This window comes from Pogona vitticeps, chromosome 7, assembly GCF_051106095.1.
Source record: "Pogona vitticeps strain Pit_001003342236 chromosome 7, PviZW2.1, whole genome shotgun sequence".
Classification (NCBI taxonomy): domain Eukaryota; kingdom Metazoa; phylum Chordata; class Lepidosauria; order Squamata; family Agamidae; genus Pogona; species Pogona vitticeps.
The window spans coordinates 4,183,195-4,206,110 of NC_135789.1; the positions used below are offsets into that span (position 1 = coordinate 4,183,195).

Consider the following 22,916-nt stretch of genomic DNA (forward strand, 5'->3'; position numbering starts at 1 on the left):
TGCTGCATCTCTGCATGAGTCCTGGAAAGAAGGTGTAGCTGTTATGCGCAATCCATTGCAAGCGACAGGATGCAGGGAGGGCGAGCAGACCTTTCTCCTGAATGCCAGGAGGTACATGGGAGCCCTTTACATTGCGGCGCTGGGTGATCCAGTCACCACCCACTCCAACCAACCACATCTGGTACAAAGCCACAGCAGAATCACCTGCTTCCCGAAATGGAATAGAGAAGAAGCAGAGAGGCAACGGGCAACCTCTGCTCTGGATCACAGGAGGTTTCAGTTGCTTAATGGGTTCATTTCTCTTGGCACACCAACAATTCTTTTGTAACACAGCTCAGCAGTCTTAGTGATCGTCTGATTTGGAAGCTGAACGGAAGAAGCATATGTGTGGTCTTTGTGTGAATGAAGAAGCTTCTTCCTTCCATTCTGACTTTATTTGGGATTGCTTCAAAGTCCACTTCAGTTTGATTTCAAGAGGAGAATAAATTCTAGACATAGCTCTTGTGGGAAGTGGGGGATGGGAAACCTGTGAAGAAAAGTAGCTACTGGTAGTTAGTAACTTGATGCCACTTCTGATCTCTTGAGAGCGCAGATGTGTGTTTGTGTATGTGACATTTTCATCTCTTCTTTCCCACCTGTGGTTCCAGAGAAGCTTTAAGGGTGTCTTAGGGACCAATTTCTTCACTCTTTATAGGGTAAAGTAAAAATCTTGCATAGGGAAAGAATAAGAAGAGTAATGAAATGGTTCCAGGATTTGACCACATGGTTTACTTATTTGGATTTCTTCTTGGGGCTGCAAAGGCCCTTAATCCTTCCCTCCAGACATCATTTGAAATTCTCTTTCTAAAGATGTCTTTCTGGGATGCAGTTGGAGGGTATTTCACAGACCATTATCTTTGTTTAAATTATACACCATCCCATAAGTTTACAATGTAATTATGCAAATGAACACTTTGCTTCCCCCCCCCCCCAGCGAGCTGGGTACTCATTCATCTTACTGACCTTGGAAGGATGGAAGGCTGAATCAACTTTGAGCCAGCTCCTTGAACCTGTCAGGATTAAACTCACGTTGTGAGCAGAGGCTTGACTGCAGTACTGCAGTTTAACAATTGTGCCATGAGCAGCGTTTGCCTTTCTTCTTCCAAAGTAGGCTCTTTTTTTTAAAAAAAAAAAATCATTCTCCTTCCTTTCAAACCCAGTCAGCCTTAGAAAATGAGGGAAGCTAGTACTGATTTTTATCTTGGTTGTTTGTGGCTATGGGCAGGCCAGAGCTGTGTCTTTTGAGGCCAGCTAGTAAGCTTAGTCTGGGTTCAAGAACAAAGTGGAGACAGGCAACTCCTATTCCACGGAGGCACTAAAATCCATGGCATGTTTTTGTTTGAATTCTACAGGAACTCTCCAAGGTACCCCAACCCTTCTCCCCACCCATAGATTCTGGTCCTATGGGTGGGGTTTCCCCATGCACCCCCATTTCTGGAGTTGGAACAGTGCAGTGCAAAATAAGAAATGGAAGGCTGGGACACTGGAAGTCGGAGGAGGAAGAAAAGCCATCAGGTTTAGCATTGGCAGAAAACACGAAGGAGAAACGGGCTGGTTGGTCCTTGAGCAAAACAGATACACTTTCCACCAGAAGCATTTGCCCAGAGATCCCCACTGTGCTCTTTAGAATGTCTTTAAAAAGATGCCAGGGCCGCTGGCTAAAGTCCTTTCAGGCAAAAGCTTTGTTTGTTTGTTTTTCCTTTCCTTTTCTTGGCTTGTCGTGCATCCGTGCGATTGAAGGCCCAGCTGGGAGGCCATCAGAGCCAGGACCAGCTGTTGAGTCCCTAGGTCACTTCCTTACTCACATCCCCCTGCTGGTTCCCCCATCTGTCCCCCTTCTGGAGCCACTTGTTCTTTAGTGGCTCACTCTTTTCTCCATTTCTCTCTCCCCCCCCCCCATCTCCTTCCTTCCTTCCTTTGCCATGGCAACGCAATATGGACTCCCAGGTGCTTCCGAAGGGCAGAAAGGAAGGATTGTATCTTTCAAGCAAATAGCCGGTTCACCTGCCATCAAGTCGGCACCAGCTTCTCATGGAGAGGACCATCTTGTGTGTACCTGTATCATTTAACTCCCCTCTTCATCTTCTCTTCCCCTCCTTTGGCTGGATATTTGCAATTAAGTCTACATTTCCTCGTTATTATCCTTTCTTTTCTCCTCCTCCTCTACCTCCTCTTCCTTTGTCCTCATCTGCTTTTAAAAGGAAGATAAAACTCCAACCAGGACCAAAGGCATCAAAAACACCTCACTTTTCCCAGGTTGACCCTGCTGTGCAAGGGAAACAACTCTTTTCCTTAGAGCAGAAATATGGTTTGCCTGTGTAAATCGGAATGTTATTTCCTGCTGAATTGAATGTTATCTTCCTGACATTCTCAGCTGTGGATTATGTTGAACTCGGGAGCTCAAGGGGAAAAGATCAACAAAACAGCCAAAAATTTTCATTCCCCCCCCACCCCGCTCTGTTCATGTGCACCGTTGATAGGTTTTAGGCAGTATTGACAATCCTGAAGTTGTGTGGAATTGAGCCTCCAAGTCATGTTTCAAAGGGGATGTTTTTGGAAGCTCCAAATGCCAGATTTCAAATTTGTATATTTTAAAATGCAGGAAGCTGTCTTAGATCAGACCAGATTCATTGTCTGTCTAGCAGAGTGTTTGTTGTCTCCTCTGATTTGACAGCAATTTTCCAGTTGAACTCAAGCCTTTCCCATCATCTACCCTTTGGTAAAAGCTTGGAAAGAACTAGTTATCAATAATAGTTAATGCCATTAGTTCCTTTTTGCAAAAACTAAGGCATAACTGCAATATAATGAGGGATAGCTTCGTTCCTCTTGCAGAAAAGCTGCAGCTGTTTTAAAATTACTTTTATTATTTTGGGGCTTGGCCTCATCATTTCAAGGTGCTTTCTGCCGCAGGCCACCGGCTTGTGGCTTTCCTGCATGCGAAGGAAAGTCTCGGCATTAGCAGCATTAGCAGCAAGCAAATGTACAAATTAAACCAAGATGCAGCACGCAAACAAACCATGATTTTTAAGATGCACAAATCTTGTGTACTGAAAGAAATAAGAAAAGAAAAAAAAGAAAGAACCACTATAGCAAGTTTTTTCTTTTCCAAAAAAGTTCCTCAATATGAAAAATAATATGTAACCTCACCCACCGGAGGAAACACCGGTTCCTCAATATGAAAAATAATATGTAACCTCACCCACCGGAGGAAACACCTTTGATTGTTTGTTTCATTCTCACCTGCAAGAATTAAATAAGTGAAGATTTATATGGAAATGTTGTTTTTTTTAAAATTTTAATGTTTTAACCATGATGTTCATTAACTCCTTTTGGGCTAAACTTTAACTAATTGCTTTTGCAAAATGTAACTTTGCAAATTCCATTTCCAAATCAATAAGCTAGGGACCAAAACTGGGGCCCACCTGGTATATGCTAAGCAGCTATTGCTCTTTTCATGATCTAACATCCAGTGGCATCATCCTCTAAGAGAGTAGGGGAGGCTGCTGCCTGAAACGCATGTGTGTGGCATGCACTGTTGACATGTAACATGCAAATCTGGAGTTTCCCATGTGGTTCAGTAGTACTAGACTGGCGGCCCAGCTGGGCTGCCGTGCGGTTGAGAGGGCAACTGCTGGTCCAAAGCAGATAATCTCCTCGCTCAGAGGGTCTGTCTTGCAGTCCATTTACAGGGTGTTGGGAAGCATCAGCTGACCCAATCTGCCCTATGAGGGCAAAGAAGCTTCCTCCTGCAGTTCCCCCTTTTGGCCAGAGTGAGTGGGGGCGCTCAGGCTGAATCACCACTTGAAATTCGAACCCGCAGCCACGGTGGTCAGGATTTTGAGAGATACTGCAGAGAAAACCTCCTGAACTGCTGTTCATTCCTTGACACTCCCTCTCACTCGCTCCCTTTTCACACTCCACCCCTGCTCTCTCGTTGGCGCCTCTTAATTTAAAACATTTCTCTTAATATGTGTCATGCTGCTTCCCTCTGTTTTTGCTGCTGATCGCTCTCCGCCCCAGGCAGATCCCTTCTTTTAGCTGTCTTTTATTTCCAGTGCCAGGGTGGGAAGGCAGTGTTAGTGGAGGTGGTGAAAAGAGAAGTAAACCAGAAGTTGGCTATTAAAGGAAGGCTTAGAGGCAGCAGCAACTCCAGCGAGGCACGCTTGCTGACCTCCTTCTGTTCCTCCTCTTCTTTCTCTCTCTTATGTAGCTCTCCCACCAATCTTCACCTCACAATCTCCACCCTCTTACCCCACAAAGCTGATTAATTCTGCTTGGCGATTAAGTGCCAACCAGCGCACCCCAGAGCCCTTCATTAGGGCAGGAATTATGACAAATGAGCAAACTCATGGTGTTGGATTTTCAGAGTTGGCTTGGATTTTCTTCCCCCACCCCGTAATTAAGAGCAATCTATTGGGCCACATACTGCCTCACCCTCCGCTTGACTCCAGAACCCACATTCCATGCCACGTTCAATCCATTTGCGACCAGCTTAGCTTGTGGGGTCTTTTGGAAGGATAAACACTCCACCTCCAACCTCTTAATTACCAAAACCCATGTAATCCAGCTTTTCGGCCCACTCCTCCTGCTGTCTGTGTATGCAGAGGCAAACTGGGGAAAGTTGGGTACTCAGCTGCAACTGTCTACCTCCTTTTCTGCCACTGTTTTTGAAAGCCAGGGAATGGAGACTTTCTAAACCCTGGTGTATTCAAATAGTTCTGGTTTGAATAAGGCGAGTACAGAAGTGCGATTTTAAAAATTAATTAAACTAGCCTTGTGTCACACAGAGTGCTTGGTTTAAATAAAGCCTGCCAAGGATTGTTATCAGGAACCTTTCCATATTTGATTGGAAAGAGGAGATGTGATCAGCCTGTGGCACAAGACAGGCAATGCTTGTGTCCTGATCTTTGCGGAGGCTGTGTGTTTTCCTCTTAATCTTTGATTTATGGAAACATGAAGTGAGCATGGATGGATTATGCCAAAAAGACACTCACCTTTTTTTGTGTACAACCAGCTGGGTGGGTGGGTGGGAGCTGCTAGAAATAAGCAACTGTAGCTAGATTCATTTGGACAATCTACATTTGGATGCATTTGCTGCATTGTATTTTTGTTTTGTGGGTTGTTGTTGATGTTGTTTTTGCTTCTGGTTTTTTCCCCAATTTCAGAAGGCCTACTTGACCAAAGCTAGGAGAAATGACTTGTTTTGCACTTCTCCCTGAATTTTCCGGCTGACATGGCTGGGCATTCTGGGAGACGGAAATGAAAGCGAATTCCAAGGTTTGTGCTGGGACGCCACATCAATAATTAGTGGGACATTAGGATAAACTTCTTGAGGGCATGAAGGGTATCAGAGTTATCTGTAAGGCTGCCTTTTCCTATCAGTCTTTGAGCAGAAGATGAATTTCCATTTCTTGGAAATGTGTGAGCTTCGTCTTTCCTGCAACATACAGGAAGTTGGACTAGAAGGTTTTCGACAGCTCATTCAAACCCTACAATGTGAACGTCCCAGCCTTTTAAAAGGTACATCTGATCACATCCTGATTTTAACAGCTAGCATTTCCACTACTTTTCCATGCTGTTCTTATTTATTTAAAATGTTTATATATCACCCAATTGTGAGTGCTGTCAGAACTGTTTACAAATATAATCACGGCCAACTTGCTGGGTTATACAAGAAATCTGAGGCAAGCTGTTTTCTGTCAAGCTAAAAATCAGAAGCCCATAGTAATCATTTCTCCACTTAACAAGCCAAGATGCATTCATTTCTCAAGACAGTCTTTGCTCTCCATGTTCTGTAACATGAGCAAGTTATATACAAATCTTAATTTAACCCTAGTTTCTAGAGATGGGATTTTCAGATTGCTTGGACTATAATTGCACAGTTCTCCATTCTGGGACTTTTGTCTTGTAAAAAGACACGTTAATGTGGCTCTCCTGGAATAAAGGTCCTAACTAGAAGGCTTCGAGGCTTAGCTAGGCCTAGTTTTTCCTAGGCCCACCATATCCCAGTTTATTACATCAGCATGTTCCCATCCGAACCGGTGATGTCAATATGGGTCTCATTTAAAAAGGGTACATATTTTAATATGAGTCACAAGGGCCTTGTCGTGTCTATAGTGTCAATCCAAGATGAATGCCAACAGAGGGAATCCAGTGAGGCTTGGCTTTCAGGACTTCAGAGGCATTGCAAAGACCCAGCTGGCATGTTTAGCGTTCTGTCAGCAAAGACGACAAAAACCTCCACACCGCCTGCCTAATAATTCCTGTTGCAGTTCCGATATGGGGATCTGGCTGATGCTGTGACTTTTGGGGAAGGGAAGGCATACAGGTTTCTGCCAGCTGCCGTATATGTGCACGGGCCCTGTGTCGCCTTTCTAACCTGTATTTGTTTTCTCAAGTCTTCCTCCTGTATTTAAATAGGGCAGCCTCCAGCTGTTCCACTGAAAGTGGGAATCCTCCCCCTTCCTTGCACAAGCCCGAGGTGATATAATTAATATTGATGGAGGGGAGGGAGGGCCCAAAGTGGAGGATTGACTGCACGCCCAATGAGTGTCTTGGTTGGATCTCCATCTTACCAGGTCTCCATAGCAACATACACCTCAGCCTCATGCAGAATTCATGCTGGCCTTTCTCTTCCTGTCAGTATGGTTCCTTCTCTTCCTCATCACTCGTCACTCGCATCCACGAGTGACTTTTTGTTTGGGTTCCTTATTTGCAGAGTTATCAATTGCAATGGCGTTCCGTTGACTGAGAAGGCCACCCTCTCTGCCGGATGTTCCGGCTTTCTTCGAGGATAATTTGGGTCCTTCGAAAAGTTGGCAGAGAGGAGGAGACAGGCGAAGCAATGCTGACGATCCAGCTTTTTTTTTTTTTCTTTTAATGAAGATGGCTTTTCAAGGGCTTCTGGCATGCCTTCCCTGTGCTTGACATTGGCAGATTTATTACATGTGCTTCTTCTACATGGAATGAATAAGGGCTTGTAGGGAGAAGAGAGGTGTGGGGGGAATAAGGAAGACAAGAGGCAGGGACAGACCTTCAAGCATATGTAAAGTTTCTGCTTTCAGCTAGGAATTTGAATGATCTCTTTTAGCTTCTGCGGAGGCTTGAGAATTAAAAATCTGATGTCACATTCCTTCCTCAACAACGACTGGAATTGTGTCCAGTAAGGCCACGTCACAAACAAGCGGGTGGCATGAAATGTCTTCAAAGAACATGGTGGTTGGCTTCAATGTTTTCTCTATGTAACTCTGAAAAGCATATGTTCACGTCCTTTTTAGAGATTGCTACATCTTTTTAAAATTTTTGTATGATCTCTTCCTTCCATTATAGCCTAAAGCAGTGCTTCCCAATCTTGGGTCCCCAAGTGTTCTTGAACTACTCTCTCTCTCTTTCTCTCTCTCTCTCTCTCTCTCTGTGTGTGTGTGTGTGTGAAATTTCCATCTGTAGCATCCATCATGAGTCATGGAAGTCTCAGAAATGCTTTAAAAAAAGAGAGGAGCTTCAAAACTGGAATTTCTGTGTTTGCTGCAGTAACTACCTGGATTGGCTGCATGTGGTCCATGTACCACGTCTTACCCATCTGTGGCCGAAGGTTAACTTAGGATAAAAACTTTGAGGTAGCAGCAGTGATGCAAGGCTGTATTCTTATTTTTAAACCTCCGTTGCCGGGAGACGTTTTCACACCTTGCATGAGAACGCAGAATAACTGCCCACTGCGGGCAAAAGTTGTTTAAAAAGAGATTCAAGGAACAGCAGGAAAGGTGTGAAATTTTATAGTGGATTAAGGAAAAATATGCCAGTTTAATTGTCGTGGCTCCCTAGAATCCCTGTTCAAGAATGTTTTGTAAAAGACTCATGGAATCATGATGGAGCTGGAAGGAGCTGGAAGGGACCTCTAAGGCCATCAAGTCCAGCCCCTTCCTCATGCAGGAATCCCAATCAAAGTAGATCTGACAGGGACTTTTTCTTGACCCTTGCTCTTCTGGAACTCAAACCCCCAACCTTTTGGGAAAGGTGGACAGTCTTATGGGAGTCTTTTTTGAATACAAATCAGCCCTGTCTTCCAAGAGAGCACTACCTCCCCTTTAAAATGCTCATACCTGGCCAGTAATCATCCCCACCTTCATGGAGGAGGCTTAGCTGCTTCAAATCCCTTGCATGCGGCTGCCGAGGGCTCGATGTGTTGGCATGAGGGGCGTAGCTGGTGGAAACAGATCACACTCCCTGGTCTAATGTTGGTTGAGCATGCCGGGTGTTTCATGTCCCCGTTGGTTTCCTCTTTTAACCACAGAATTGCCTTTATTTTAAACCTAATCCATATTGTGTCTCTTACGTTTTTAAAGAGCTTTTTTTTTTGGGGGGGGGCTGCCCTGTTCTTGTCCAAAAGATGGGGTAGACATTTTATTAAGAGAAATCAGCTCAATAAATGACTTCCTCTAGTGACGCTGCTCAGCTTGTTGTGACTTGGCAGTGCCTAGAGAGTCGTAGGCTTTATTGTGGCATTAGCTCACTCATTTTGTGAACGCTGGAGGGGTTTGGGTTGTGTGTTTTCTCGTCTTGCATTCATCTTCCCTTCCCTTCTCCTCCTACGCCTACCTGAGGGAATGCGCCTTGAATTATACATAGTGCGTAGACACATCTTACCTTGGTGGCCATCAGTACCCATTAGAAGGAGAGAAAGGCCTTCTCAATTAAGAGTCTTCCATCCCCCATGCTGTTTGGGCTAAATTGCTCTCCGCACAACATTCCCTAGAGTCTGCAGCTTTCTGTTAGTGGATGACCCTCCCTTTTGGCTAATCGAGTTAGCTGAAAGCTTATTGTTTCGCTGAAGTTTCCTCCTCTGTTCACATTCTTTGTGCCACATCTATTGACTTCTTAATATTAGTAATTGCATGCCGTCAAGTCAATACTGATGTAAGGTGACCCTATTCTGGGTTTTCCAGGGAGAGAAGGCTCAAAAATGGCTTGCCCTTCCCTTCTTCTGGGGGTGTCCTGGGACTCTGCAGTTTGCCCAAGGCCACCCAGGCTGGCTGTTCTTCACAGGAGGCACACAGTGTGGGAATCAAACGCCCCACCTTTGGCTCTGCAGCCAGAGACCTAAAACACTGAGCTATCCAGCTGGCATTTACTTTATGCAGCATATTTTTTCCTCTCTAGCTCCGTACTGGAAGAATCACTGGTGACTATGAAGCTAACATGTTTTAATTTGCTCCAGATAAATCTTTCTAGTTGGTAAGACATTTCCTTTTAACTCAATTATAGCTAGGGGCCTACTGATTTGTTTCTGTGTCTGCTCCAAATCAGTTTTTTTTTTGAGTTTTCAATCACAACTCTTATTATTCATGTCCATTATCAATTATTTATTTGTTATTTCTTAAGCCGTTTTTTTCAGCTGCTCTTTGTCCTTACAGATTCCAGGATAGGGCAGAAGTCAGAAAAACCTAAACAAAAACTGCACAGTAATTTTTAAAAGCAGCAAACTCTTTAAAACATATACTAATTGGCTAGTTAAACTGTATGGGTAAACAAAAAAAATATCTGAGTGAGTGTTTGTACTTATTTATTATTAACCACATTTTATATTTAATAAGGAACATTTATATTTAAAATACAGATAATATAACACTAATGCACAGTAATAAAAACATGCATGCATCTATCTGTCTGTCTATCTCTCTCTCTCCTGTAGTAAAATGAAACATGTAAACTTCAGCTGCAGCGTTGAAGCAGTGTAGGATTAAAAAAAATGGTAGGACTAAATAGAAGATGCTAAGGTTTGGAAAGTGCATCCTTGTGCAAAGACAAGGGTGTAGTCATGGTCCAAGACTTTCTGAGTCACAGGATTGGTGTGTCATCTGCCACCACCCCCCTCAGCTGTCTCTGATCCTTTTCAAATTTGGCTGCAACCCTCATGGTGGCTGGGAGAGAAATAGATGTTGTTACCTTGCTATAGCAGGAGGTTGCTCTCAGCTACCTCCCTTGTAATGCAGAAGTACTGGAGAATGGTCTGGTGTTGAATGGGCAATTAAGAGCCATTAATTGTACAGGTGTATCCATTTTATGCAGCTAGCGAATACTGAGAAATATGATCCTTCCTGATTCCTGTATACAATATTTTTTTTGCGCTTCTCTGAACAATCCAACAATCTCACTTTTTGCTAAACAGCACACGCAAAATTTTGGCAGTTGAACTAGGCACCAGTACAGAATTAAACGTGCCCCAAATTCAACATTATTCTTGAAGACAACCCCCTTCCCCGGCCATGTTTCACTTTTGTTGGCCACTGTGGCCCAAATGCCATCATTTTCATTTGATATGTAGAGCTGCTGGGTAGCTCAGTGGTTTAAGTATCTTTCTAACTGGTCAGCTATGACCCTGCTGCTTCCCTACTGCAACTTTTCTTTGCCCCCCCTTGTCCTCCTCCCCCACTCTCCCTCCTCTCCCAAGAAGCCGTTTCTAGAACATTTAGCCTTAACGGAGAGCTCTGCTCTGCGTTGGTGGGTGAGCAAGAGGGGTGTTGGGTTTTTTTTTCCACCCCAGTGCATCTGCCTTTGGAGAGTTTTTAAAAGCTGTGAGCCTAGGTAAATGGTACACTCCTTTCTCCAACACAGGAGTTTTAATCGCTTTTCCTGCTGTGCTGTTTTGATAGTTTTTCCTCTCCTGCAGTCTGTAGGGCGCAAGGGAGAAGTTGATGTGTGCCGGCATGTCAGACGTGAAGCCCCTATAAACCGGCAAATGGGCACCCTACCTTAAATGAGAGAGGTTACGCTTCAGAAGCCATGCCCACAAGATCTTTCCAAGGTAGCTTCTCTTTCTTTCTAGCTGACCCCTTCACTTCCTCCTGCTCCACACTGTATGAGCCCGGATGAGGCTCCTCATGGTTAGAGGCTTGACTATCCATTATCAGAGAGTGTATAGGGTAGGGCCGTTTCTCCAGATGAGCCCTGCTGGTTGAGTTGCTCTTGAAAGGGCAGTACAGTTCCATTCCTCCACCCCACATCTTTAGTTCCTCCCATCTCTTGCTATGGATTTAGCCTGGTTAAGACCCTCCCTCCCTGGGGGTTTCCATGCACAGCTGTCTCAAAGTGTTGTTTTGATAGACCTTTTGTCCCCTTTCTTTCTCTCTCTCCCTCTTCCCCCCCCCCCTTTCCTTCTCCCATCCCTCCAGCAACCCAGGGGGTTTGAGAAAAGGTCAGCTAGGCTGCTTCTGTTTTCATCCATTCATTACTGGAGCCCCCCCTCGGCAGAGTCTGCCTGCGAAATCCAATCCCTGACAGTGCTTTTGCCATTCTTAACTGTTTTTTCGGCTAATACCATAGTAATTAGCCTTGGATCATCTCCTGTTGCTCTTGCATTTCGTTCTTTGGACTCGGAGGTTGGGAGAGTGCTGATAAAAACTGGATTTAGTTTGAAGTGGCATGTGTTGAATTAGGTAGAGTGGCATTACCAAGACTCAGCCGTTTCCCTGTCTGATGCATCTGTGCCAGGTCAGAAGTCATTTTTCCAAGGCTCTCGGGAGTATGGAGCCTTCTCTATTCTCACAGTATCTCTGGCAGTTTGAAACTAGCACACCGATTCACCACTGGTGTAAAATCCAATAGCACCATTATCCACCTCATAAACTACAGCATCCATGAGACAATGTGACTCTCCTTGTTAAAAAACATAAAAACATCTGGACCCATCCCTCCTCAGCAAAGATCTCTCAACCTGGAAGGCATGAGGTCCCTTTTGAGCCGATGGTGTTTGGGAGCCTCCAAAGGCATCCTGCCTCTGTGTGCATTGTACATAGATATTTTATTTACTTCTTGTAACTAATAGCACTTGACAGGCTGAGTTTTCAGGCATTTGTTCAATCTGCTTTTTAAGATAACTATCCAAACAGATGCCGATCTTCTGCTAGCAAATTCCAGGCATTAATTGTGTGAAGAAGTGCTTGTTTTCACCCCTCTTGAATCAATCCAATTGGCTGTGTTTGCATGTCACTTTAAGCCAGAAATCCTGGCATATTAAACCACGGTGGGCACAAGTGGTCATTATTGACCCTTCCCTTTGCACGAAGAGAAGAGAAGGGTGGGTGTTGCTCCAGGACCCTGGGTTTTCAATACCCAAACAAGACAGGGATGTGAGATAGCTTTGAAAGCAGTTCTACTATTGTCTTCTAGACTGTGGTTCATTAAGACACAGCTTTGGGTCTGAATTTATTGTTGAGGAGGGGTGAGAAATTGGGGGTGAGGGAATTTGGGGTCTCACTATAAGCCAGCAAACAACTTAGAGACTGTCCTTCCTGATTAAAGGTTCTTCTAGTGATGCAGGGCTGCCATGAAGGGGGGGGGGAATGTAATTGGTGTTTTTATATTTGTTTTCAAGAAGATTTTCTTTGCTAATCAAATTCACTCTTAGGCTAAAAGTGGTAGAGGCCCACTTTCAGCCTGAGAGTGAATATGATTTGATTGAATTTAATTTAATGTTCATGGGGGACCCATTTTGAGTGGCGGGTAGCATCTAAAACAAAAAGGGCCCCCAGAATATTGCCATATTTTAGCTTGAAGCTCTTACTGCTGGTAATCAAGGTTTAGGACAGGCATTTCAGCTTTGGAATGTGTGCAAGGGGTGACCAGAGCATTGACATTAAAAATCATCATTACTTTTGCATGAGACAAGATAGATCTAATCTAAAAACAAGATTTTTATGTCACACGTTACTGTCACAACCTTTATTCTCAGATTTTAAAAAAAACCAATTGGCCTGTCCTCCTGTTTAATGCATAATGATTTTGACATTTGATGTGTTAATTATAACACGTTGTTTCCAAGATCTTCCCGATGGCCATCTGGGAAAGTCTCGAAGGCTAGATTTGGGCCCCAGAAGGGCCAGCTTTGCCCCATGACCTGAAGTCCCACCACCACAAACATTAAGAACAGGGTGTTGATTTAGCTTCTTCCTCAACTGCTCCAGTCGCTCACTTGCCTGTGTTTGCCTATTGTCAACAAAGGAATATTGTGCCATTTGTGGTAGAATAAATATTTCTACGGTACGTTCAGATGAGATTTCATTTGAAATGTAATAATCTGACAAGAATGCTCCTGCCCTTAACAGGCCACCTGGAGTCTGATATTTAATCAGGAGCCGGCTCTCGCGTTTATTACAGTGGGAATCCCAAGATCATTTCACACCACCCTCCGCTCGGAGGATTTAGCTGCCTCTGCTCTTCTTGTTTTAGCACCTCTTCCAATAAGACGCCGTTCAACTAAATGAGACAACCCCCCAGTGCCGTAATTTAATTTAAGCATGTGCTTAAATGAGGTTGCTCGGTCCACCCCTTAAAATGCTTATCCTTCTTTTATTTTCCCTGTTAAGTTTTCCCCACTTGATTATTCTCTTCCCTCTGCTGGAGTAATTTCTGCCAGGATGCCTGGAAGTTTGATTGCATATAAAGGCGTCTCATTCCGGCTGGGAAGCTCCCGCTGACTCCAGTGCCGGCTGCCTTCTCCTCCCCCTCTGCTTCCCTCCTGCCTGGTGAGGGTGTATGATAGGGCCTCTGAGCCAATTACCATAAACCAATTTCGTGTTTTTAACATTTCCATGGGAGAATTAAAGGCCTTGCTGCATTCATTCATGCCCGCCTTTCCTTTTGAACTGCCTCCTCTGAGAGAAGCATGCTTTTCCACCCTACTGATCCAACCCAAACATAGGAATGAGGAAATCACTGGCAAATCATGGATTTGTGGACAGTTTTAAGGGGTTTTAGAGCTGTTTAAAAGAAAAGCTCTTGAAGTGTTACAGGGAAGTGGGGCTGCCTGCTAGCTGTGCCAGCCCTTTGGCTGATGCATACTGCCTGAGCTACAAGATCATTTTGGGTGGCTGAACTCTAGCTTCCGATCCAGCATCTTGGACAGCTCCTATAACTGGCAAAGGAAAAACTGGAATGGATCCACAACACCCCTGGAATTGGATTCACTGATCACCACTTGTCAGGCTGCTGCTAATTGCAGATGGGCAACATCAAGGTCCTATGTGGTTCATCAACATCTTTGAACTGCAGAGCTGTTCAAACTTGATGGCTCTGGCCATCAAGTCCAGCCCTTGTCAAGGAGGCACAGTGGGGAATCAGACTCCCAACCTCTGACTCTGCAGCCAGAGACCTAAGCCACTGAGCCATCCAGCAATTCTTTCTCTTTCAATATGATCTGGATTCAGTAGCCATGCGTGGTAATCAGGAACCCTTGCAAAAGGAGGTGGTTGTCTGGCAGCCCTTCCAATTGAGAAAAGATGACATGGGTCCAAGAAGGCTAGATTGGCCTCTTCTCTGTTTTTCATCCATTGTCAGGCAGACAAGCAAGCCCTTTGACATGTAGGCGGGTTGGCTGTCCTCTACTGAAGGACTGAGATGGATCCACCACCTGACCTCTCTTTGGCCTCCTAGACTTGGCCGCTGCCTTCATGTTTGGTCAAGGGGTGTTGAGCCATGACTGCTGTTGCATGAAGAGCCCCCTCCCAGCCCCACCACTCTCTGACTTTAGAGTGGAGAAAGGTGGCTCCTTCACCTTTGCCCCAGGCAGCAAAAATTATTGGGATGGCCTTGCATAGGCCCCTAGAGTATAAATCTAAACACTCTCCCGACCTGTCTCTGGACACTGAGCAGAATAAAGCCGTAGCTATTAAATATTTAAAGGGGTTAGCATCTGGCCTTCGTTCTTCGTTGGGTTCAACTCCCTCAGCAGGAGGTAGTTAAGTAGAGGAGGGGGAAGCACTATGGAGAAAGGGGTGTCATCTAGCCTTCAGGCCAACAGTTCAATTAAATAAATTACATTTTATATATAAAAGAAAAAGAAATATTCTCTTTTTCTCTCTTTCTGAGAAATGGATCTTCCTTTGTTTGCTCAGCAGATTGGACCCCCTACTGGGTCAGCAAGATATAATGGCCAATAAAAAAAGCAACTTTTGCAAGGAGCCTGGGATATGACTAATAGGAAGAAAAGGCTTTAAAGGCTGGGGTGGGTGGCCTCGCTGTTTCTCTGAGAAGATTGCCACTTAAGCCCCCTCCTCCAACCTCTTTCCTGTGTGTTCAAGAACAGAGGGTTTAATAATACATTTCTCCCCTTCCTTCTCTCGGGGTCAAGAGTGGCCCAGTTTTGATTAATCAACCCTGATGCCTAAAATAATGTGTCTCTTTATAAAAGCCTTATTTTCTCACTCTGTCTCACTAAGCCATGTCACCATGCCTAGGCCAAGGGTTGGAGGGATAGAATGGCTCTCCTTAAGCCCCCACCCTCGCCAGTGCTGCTTCCGTTTCCAGACACATTTCTGTCGATAATACATCTGTGGCAAACCCATCCTTTTAATGAAGAGACCAGAGGAAGCATTAGCTTATTGACTGGAATTAAGGAAAAGTGGAAGGGAAAATACACCTGGGGCAACCTCGGTGGTTTCTCCACAATTTCTCTCCCCCTTTTCAATTGCAAAGTGGTGGCCCAGACACTTAGCTCTTGGCCTCCTGTGTTCTTGCTGATTTTCCATTGCTTTCCCCTTCTCTCCTGTCTTGAGAAATTAGAATGGTTGTAAGCATTCCATGACGTCACAGGAGACTAGCTAATGGCGAGGGAAGGCTTGAAAAGAGACAGGTGACAATTTTTGACGTCTGCTTTTCAGAGAGAGGTGATTGTTTTTTCTTATGATGTTCCAGTGAACAAACTGCAGAGTAGCCTAGAATCATAGAGTTGGAAGGGACCACAAAAGGGATTTTGACCACCCCCTTGCTGATGCATAAAACCCATTGCTTCAGTGCCTGTGATAGGTAATAATCCAGCCTCTACTTAAAGCTTGTAGCAGAGGAAAGCCCACCTCCTTCTGAGGCTGTGAGTTCTTTTGCTAGCAGCTTGTATTCTCAGTTTCTCCTAAAACACTGCACTATTGTACAGCATCATCCATGTTCTAAGGCTTTTGCTTTCCTGCTTTTGTTCAGTAGCTCTTTGTGGCAGTTTTTATGAACGTAAAATACATGGTTTCAGAGGGTCTCAGGTTTGATTTCCAGTAAGCCAGGACAGTGGGTCAGATTTTGCTGAGACGGTGTACAGTACTTGGTCTGGATTTCAGTGCAAACTTCAAAAAGAGCTAGTCAAGTTGCTGAACCATCTGGCCAATAGAGGTTCGGCACCCTGGACAGCTCCTGTTGCATGAGATGGAACAGTCATCTCCTTCATGGGAACTTGTGGCCCTCCAGAGGTTGAGCATCTATTGGAACTAATTCCCCATCGGCCAGGATAACAAAAATCGATGGGAACTGGAGTCTGAAGACACCCCATGGGCCTTAGTATCCCAGTCCTGACTCTGAACGTGGGCAACATATTTGGGTCAAAGACATTTGCTTGAGAGATAAATTGCAACCTGGTGGCTTCTGCAATTTTTTTCAAAGATGAACCTGTAGTTACCTGCATTCCTGGGAGCATAGTGAGAGTGGTTAGGCTGAACATGCCTGTAGCCCTTCTTGATGTATCTGGGTATTCTACACTTCTATTGACTAGATGATTGGTTAGTTGTATTTATATCCCACCTTTCCTCCAGGGAGCTTCAGGTGGCTCCCACAACTTCCTTTTTCCCTTCACAGCAAGCCTGTAAGGTAGGCCAGGTAGGAGTGTGACTGGTGCCAGTTCAGCTGGTGAATTGCATGGCTGAGTAGAGTCTTCAACCAACCTGGATCTTCTTTGTATCCCGTCACTGTTTTGACATTGAGGAGGATGTGATGGCTTCCAGCTTAGGCTGGCTTCTACATGCTTCCAAGAGGCTAGTCCAGCAGTGGTTGTGTGGAAATCAAGTCACACTGGGTGGTGATGATTGCTGAAGTCCTTATTCAATGGAGATGCAGGCAGGAGAAGCCATGGGGGGGAAGAGGAACACACAAAACAAGGGGCCAGAAGACCTAAGGAGAAAGTCAGCTGTATGCCATCCACTCAGACTCATGCATCTTTCATTGCCTTCTAAGTCAATGGTGTCCTCGCACACTCCCAGCTGTGCTAGGGGAAGCAGAAGCACCTGGCCCTAGCTGATCTTGCACTAAATTATTCACCAGGCCTTGGACATGGCGGGGGGCGGGGGGGGGAATGAGACAAGAGCTGCTTTACACTGGAGGGGAAATGGGTTGTGTCTCAAAGATGAGATGGACTTCAGGGAGATCCCCCTCGGAAAACAGAGGTTGAATGTAAAGCAGAGGACGGAAAGGCAACACAGTGTTGTGGGTTAGAGAGTTGAGTGAGCCACGAGCCAGAGGATGAGGCCCAGACTTGGGTGGTTAATGGCAGAACAAACCAGATGTCAGGGGTGAAAACAGGAGTGCCTTTTAGTTGCAAGGAGGGGAGGGGGTTACGGATTTTTTGATGAGCGCCCTCCTTTGATAGAACATATGTCACCTGTGATGCAGTGCACACACAGTCAAAAGTAGAGACCACAAGCAAAACACAGGAAGCTCTTCTGTGGGCCTTATTGTCCCTGAGACAGTCCAGTACCCACCTTCGCTGGACAGTGTCAGGCTGAGACTGCTGGGTACTTTATGGCAATGCAGCTGCTCCAGCCAGCAGTTCTGTGGGTCACTGCATGGGGCACACCATGCACAGAGATCTAAGACTCACTAGTTCTAGGCATCCTTTTGCTTCTTCAAGATCTCCAGGTTGCCCTAAGAGGTTGGACCGACATTCTGTTCCATGCAGAATGCTCCTGCAGGGTAAAAAGCAAAGCTTGCCGGTTATATGCTGCCCCAAGGTGCTTAAAGCATCCTCTGGGTGGTTTTATAATTTAATCATGCAGGCTACACATTGTCCCAACTCCAAGCGAACTGGGTCCTCATTTTGCCAACCTCAGAAGGATGGAAGGCTGAGTGAACCTTGAGCTAGCTACCTGAGACTGAACCCAGAGTCGTGAGCCGTTTTGGTTGCCGTGTAGCAGTAACCACTGCGCCACGAAGCCCTGCATAGCTGGATTCCCCAGGCTCAATCTTTGGACGGAGGGGCTCCTGGACAAAGTGTCCCCTGGTTGCTCTTCTCCTCTGGGCCTGGGCCCTCATAGGATTATCTGGCTGTGAGGGCAAGAGCTACAGACAAAGCCGTTCTTCTGCTATATCTAGCCATTGCCCCACAGTAGTCCTTGATTAGACGGGTTTCAGGAAATGAAAGGATGGCTCCTCCAGCCACGTGGTATTTCTGCGAGTGTTCTGCCAGTAGTAAAATTAGATAAGGAAGAGTTTAAGGATGGGCATTGAGTCAGCTCTGACATTAGGCTGGGGTGGCGGCCGCTATCCAAGGATTACAGGAACTGACACTGATCCTGTCGGTCATTTCTTCGATGTCTCAGCTAACCATTTTAATGGGAGATAGCAGGAATTTGGGCCAGGACCTTCTGAGTGCAAAGCACGGTTTAACAATTTGCTAGCTGAATATGTCATACTGTGTGAGGCTGCGAGGACCCTGCCTAGCCTGCTGCCCTCACCAAGCCTCTCAGACCAATCCATTATCTAGATTTTGCATTATGGGCAGGGGCCTTTCCCTCATTACTTGCTGGGGTCTATAGGTACCTGAAACCAGGCCTACAGTTGCTCCATTTTGGGTCTGTCTGCTGGGTGCAGAGGCAGAGAAGTCGCGTACTTCCTTCCCAGCCTACCTATGACATGCTGGAGCACCTTCTCCCCCCCCCCCCCCCATAGCACTGCACCAGGGCCGTCTCTGAAATGCTGGTTGTCTCTATGCATTTCCCTCTTGCTGAGTGACAGTTTGATAATGCACTACAGTTTCTTAAGGCTTCGGCTCTGAAAGAAGAAGAGGGTGGGGGCTGTTTATAGGGGTGGGAGGAGGAGGAGGAGGCAGCGGCAGAGGGAAAAGAATAATCATCCTCTCTCTCTGAATTTTTAGAGGCAGTTGCTTTTCTCACCTCCTTCTCCACCCCCTTATCTCACTGTGGGGAGAGGAAGAAGGAGGGGAAAGAGAGAGAGAGAGGCTTGTCTGTATTTTATTTTATTTAGAAAGAGAGAGAGAGAGAGCAGAGCAGAGAACGAGGCGATCCACAGAGCTTCATGAAAATGATAAATTGCTTTTAGATATTGGGCAGGAGAGAAAGAGAGTTCTTTTTTTTTATTTGACAATATTAGTCTCTTAGTGGTGCATTGTTGCCGTGCATATGAGCTTAAACTCTCCAGGCAGCCGAAGCCAAGCGCCCGTGTATTGAAGTGTAAATGAACCGCTGGCAAACGTTTCCTCCCCTCCCCCTCACTCTTTTATGATTTCTTTTTCTCCACACACTTTTTAGTTTTTCTTCTCTCCCTGCTATATTCTCTCTCTCTCTCTCTCTCTCTCTCTCTCTCTCTCTCTCTCTCTCTCTCTCTCTCTCACACACACACACACACACACACACACACACACACACACACACACACACACGCTTCTGTCCCTAAAATACGCATGTGATGCCCAGCGCTCAGAAGTTTAAACTCACAGAATGCTGGTTGGGGAATTTTGGGAGATGCAGTCCAAAAAGACTGAACATCCCAAGGCCTCTCACTGTCCTCAATGTCAAGGTCTCAATTATATCTAATTAAATCAGCAACTGGGAAGAATGCAGAATAAGGGTTGGTCCTGAAAACTGCCTCCTCCCTTACCTGGGCAAAACAGCAGTCCTTTATTTATTTAGAAACATGCTATTTCACTTCTCTGTCCACCAGGCTGAACAAACACAGCGATATAAACAGGTAAAATGTAATCCAGGGGAAGCTGCATTTTACCTTTAACACAAGGTGCACAAATAGCATGCATCTTGTTTTCAAATTGAATTGTGCTTCTTCTGGCTTCTACTGCTGCATGGCCACTGAGCTCCGTAGATCATCAGGCAACAGATAGATGTTCTGTCTGGCTGAGTATAAGATTCACATTGTCCTATCAGTTACATACTGCCAAGTCAATTCTGATTTACAGCCACCCTTTCCAGGCTTTTCTAGGTGTACAGTGCACAGAATTGGTTCACCATACTTTTCTTCTGGGGATGCCGTGGGCCTGTGCAGCTTGCCCAAGGCTACAGAGGTTGGCTCTTCTCCTGGGAAGCATAGTGGTGGGGGGGGTTTCCACAATCAGATATTCACAATCAGATGTCTAACTCCCTGAGCTATCCAGCCACATTGTTCTAGTAATTTGTTCTAATCAAGCCTGCCTATGCAAATCTGAAATAATTGCAGATCCCTTTCCTGTTTACTTTTTCTCCCTTTCTAGGTGAGGGAGTTTAGCTAAGTGACAGAACGTGCATTTTACAACAAACATAAACTCCAGGTTTCAAGCACGGTGCCTCCACTTAAAAAGGTAGAGAAGACTGGCCCAGAGACATGAATAGTATGAGACAGAGTAGAAGACCTTCCTGCTCCGTCCCATCAGACCTGGAGTTCTGTGCTGAGGATAACACACGCAGATTTAGAATAGCAATGGTGGAAAAAACTGAATGGGGACAGAACTGAATGTATAGGCAGTAGAAACTAGGAGAAACTAGGAAACTAGGAGGTCTGTATTAAAACTGTTCCTCCAGTCTTAATACAGTACTTTGGGTTAGAATCCTAACCTGTTTAGTGCTGGATTCGTGCTATTCTGTCTCTCTCTTCTTCCTCTTCTCCTCCTCCTCCTTCTTCCTCCTCCTCTTCTTCTTGAGAGGTTCCATATCTCTGCAAGCAGATATGTAATTATAATCTTCTCAGTTCCGGGAAACGATGTATCTCTTGAATTAGGCCCGTGCCAACTGGAAGAATATTTTGTGGCAGTTCTGTTTTCGAAGAAGGCTATCAAACTCCGCAAATTAGCTCTTTCTCGGGGAACAGAAGAGCTTCAACAGAGCCTGCTTGCAGCAAAAAGCAGAAGGGATAGCTAACCCTATCCTTCCATTTTTGAAAGGTGTGGAGGAACATCATCATTTGGATCAGCACCTCGAGAAAGTCCTGGCGTGAGTTTTAACGAAGCAGGGGTGGGGGCGGGCAAAGATACACATGATGGGGCACAAAGGGCGAATCCTCACGGCTAAGGTGAGGTCACCCAGGGCTTTTCCATGACTGCACACAGAACCTTGTTATATCCAAGATCTAAGGCCTGATGTTCTGTATTGTTTGGGGAGTGTATGGAAAATCATACATTGCTCCCTCCCTCTTCTTCCTCCCTCTCCCCCCCCCCCCAACACTCTGTGTGTGTTTCTCAGCTTCACATACCTGGCATCCCTCCCACCTCCCCCATCCGCCTCCAAAAATAAAAAAAAGAACAGCCACCGCCTCTGCCTCATTTGCAATTCAGATAGAGAACTGCTCTGTGCTGGCTTTCTGTGATTAGCATGCATGATAAAAAGAAAGGTGCATCTCTCATTAGGAAGTCAACCCTCCCTCCCCCCCCATGCCCCTTCTCCCTCCCTCCCTCCCTCCTTTCCTCTGCCACTCATTCCTACCCATCCCTTGCTCTTGTTATCCTCTTTGCAATCTGTAATGATTGCCTGCCTGTGAAGTCAATGGCACTACATCTGAACAAGTGGCTTGCATTCTAAAAACTTTAGACAGAAGAACTTTTGGATTGGTGGGGGTGGGAGAAAGTGCATTTTTAATCCCCCCCATCCCAGAGCTCATGTTTAGGAACAGAAAGGGGTTCACAGATGGACTTTCCCCTCCACACTTCTGCTGGCCAAGGAGGGATCTTGCGTAGGGCTTGAGGTGCAAGCCAGATAAAAGGTGAATGGCCTTTGGGCCTATGGTGATGAAGAAGGATCATAGCTTCATACAGTATATGTAAAAGGTTTTGATTTCAAACTGTAGCTTCTCCAGGTAAGACATCTTTGGAACTCCCTCCCACAGGAGGCCAGCCCGGCCCCATATTTGCTGTCTTTCCACAAGCAGGCCAAGACCTTTCTCTTCAGGCAAGCTTTCCCTCCACGATGGGCTGCCTGCGTGGGGACATTTAAATGCTTGTGTTTGTGTTTTGGTGATGCTTATGTTTTGTGTATGGTATTTGTTTGACCCTATTTGTATTTTCACTATTTTTAGTTTTTATATTGCCTTTTAATGATGTCAGCCGCCTTGGGTTCTTTTAAAGAGAAAGGCATGGTAAAATATTTTGAATGAATGAATGAATGAATGAATGGAGAGAGAGAGAGAGAGAGAGAGAGAGAGAGAGAGAGAGAGAGATGCCTATAGAACCATGACAATCCATGTAGATCATAGATGCCCCGTCAGAGGATGCTGGGTTACAATTCTGTTCATGCCCATCTCCTAGCGCCCTGCAACCCCTCACTCAACCTAGACCTTAAGCCTTGTCTCCTCTCCCACTCATCTCCCACCACCACCATCATTTGGTTTGCAAAAGTCCCTACCACGAAGATGCTTTCCATGATTAATGCTGATTTTATGGCTTTCATTGAGTTGCTGGACTTTGGGGGAGATTGCTAATTGAGTTGCTCATTGATTGTCAAATAGCGTCTTAGTACATGCTTGTGCTCATTTTATTGTTAGCTGCCTTGCAGCTTATATAGAGAAGGCAAGACATACATTCATAGATTGATAAACAACAGTAAGGGAAGTGCAGGGCATTAATACCCTTTCGAGGAAGGGCGAAGCGTTAATGGGTTGTCGTTTTTCTTTGGTCTGGAGGGAAACCAAAGCAATTTTAATGGGTTTGTCGTTGTTCTGTGATGGACCTGTTTCGTTTGACTGTGTCTCCTGGTGTCTTGCAAAGCAGTGTATTCTTGATGCTCCTGAGAGCAGCCGTTGAAGCCGTAGGTGGCAATGGCAGGCAGTCAGATTTTGGTGTTGCCTTAAAAAATGTTTGATGTCTTTTATGAGGTAGGTTGAAGTCTACAGAAGCTTCTGCCAAATAAAAATGTGTA

General features: G+C 45.3%; 1 protein-coding gene and 1 long non-coding RNA gene across 8 annotated transcripts in view; one reads left to right on the forward strand and one right to left on the reverse strand.

Moving 5' to 3' along the window:
• Positions 1 to 22,916, forward strand: part of AGRN (agrin) — a 192,721-nt gene that overhangs the window by 97,289 nt on the left and 72,516 nt on the right. The window lies entirely within an intron of this gene.
• On the reverse strand, positions 1,127 to 22,902 carry LOC144584050 (uncharacterized). The gene is made up of 2 exons (XR_013538060.1): positions 3,234 to 22,902; positions 1,127 to 3,181 (listed from the first exon to the last, which is right to left on the reverse strand). It is a non-coding gene; the product is annotated as an uncharacterized LOC144584050 (long non-coding RNA).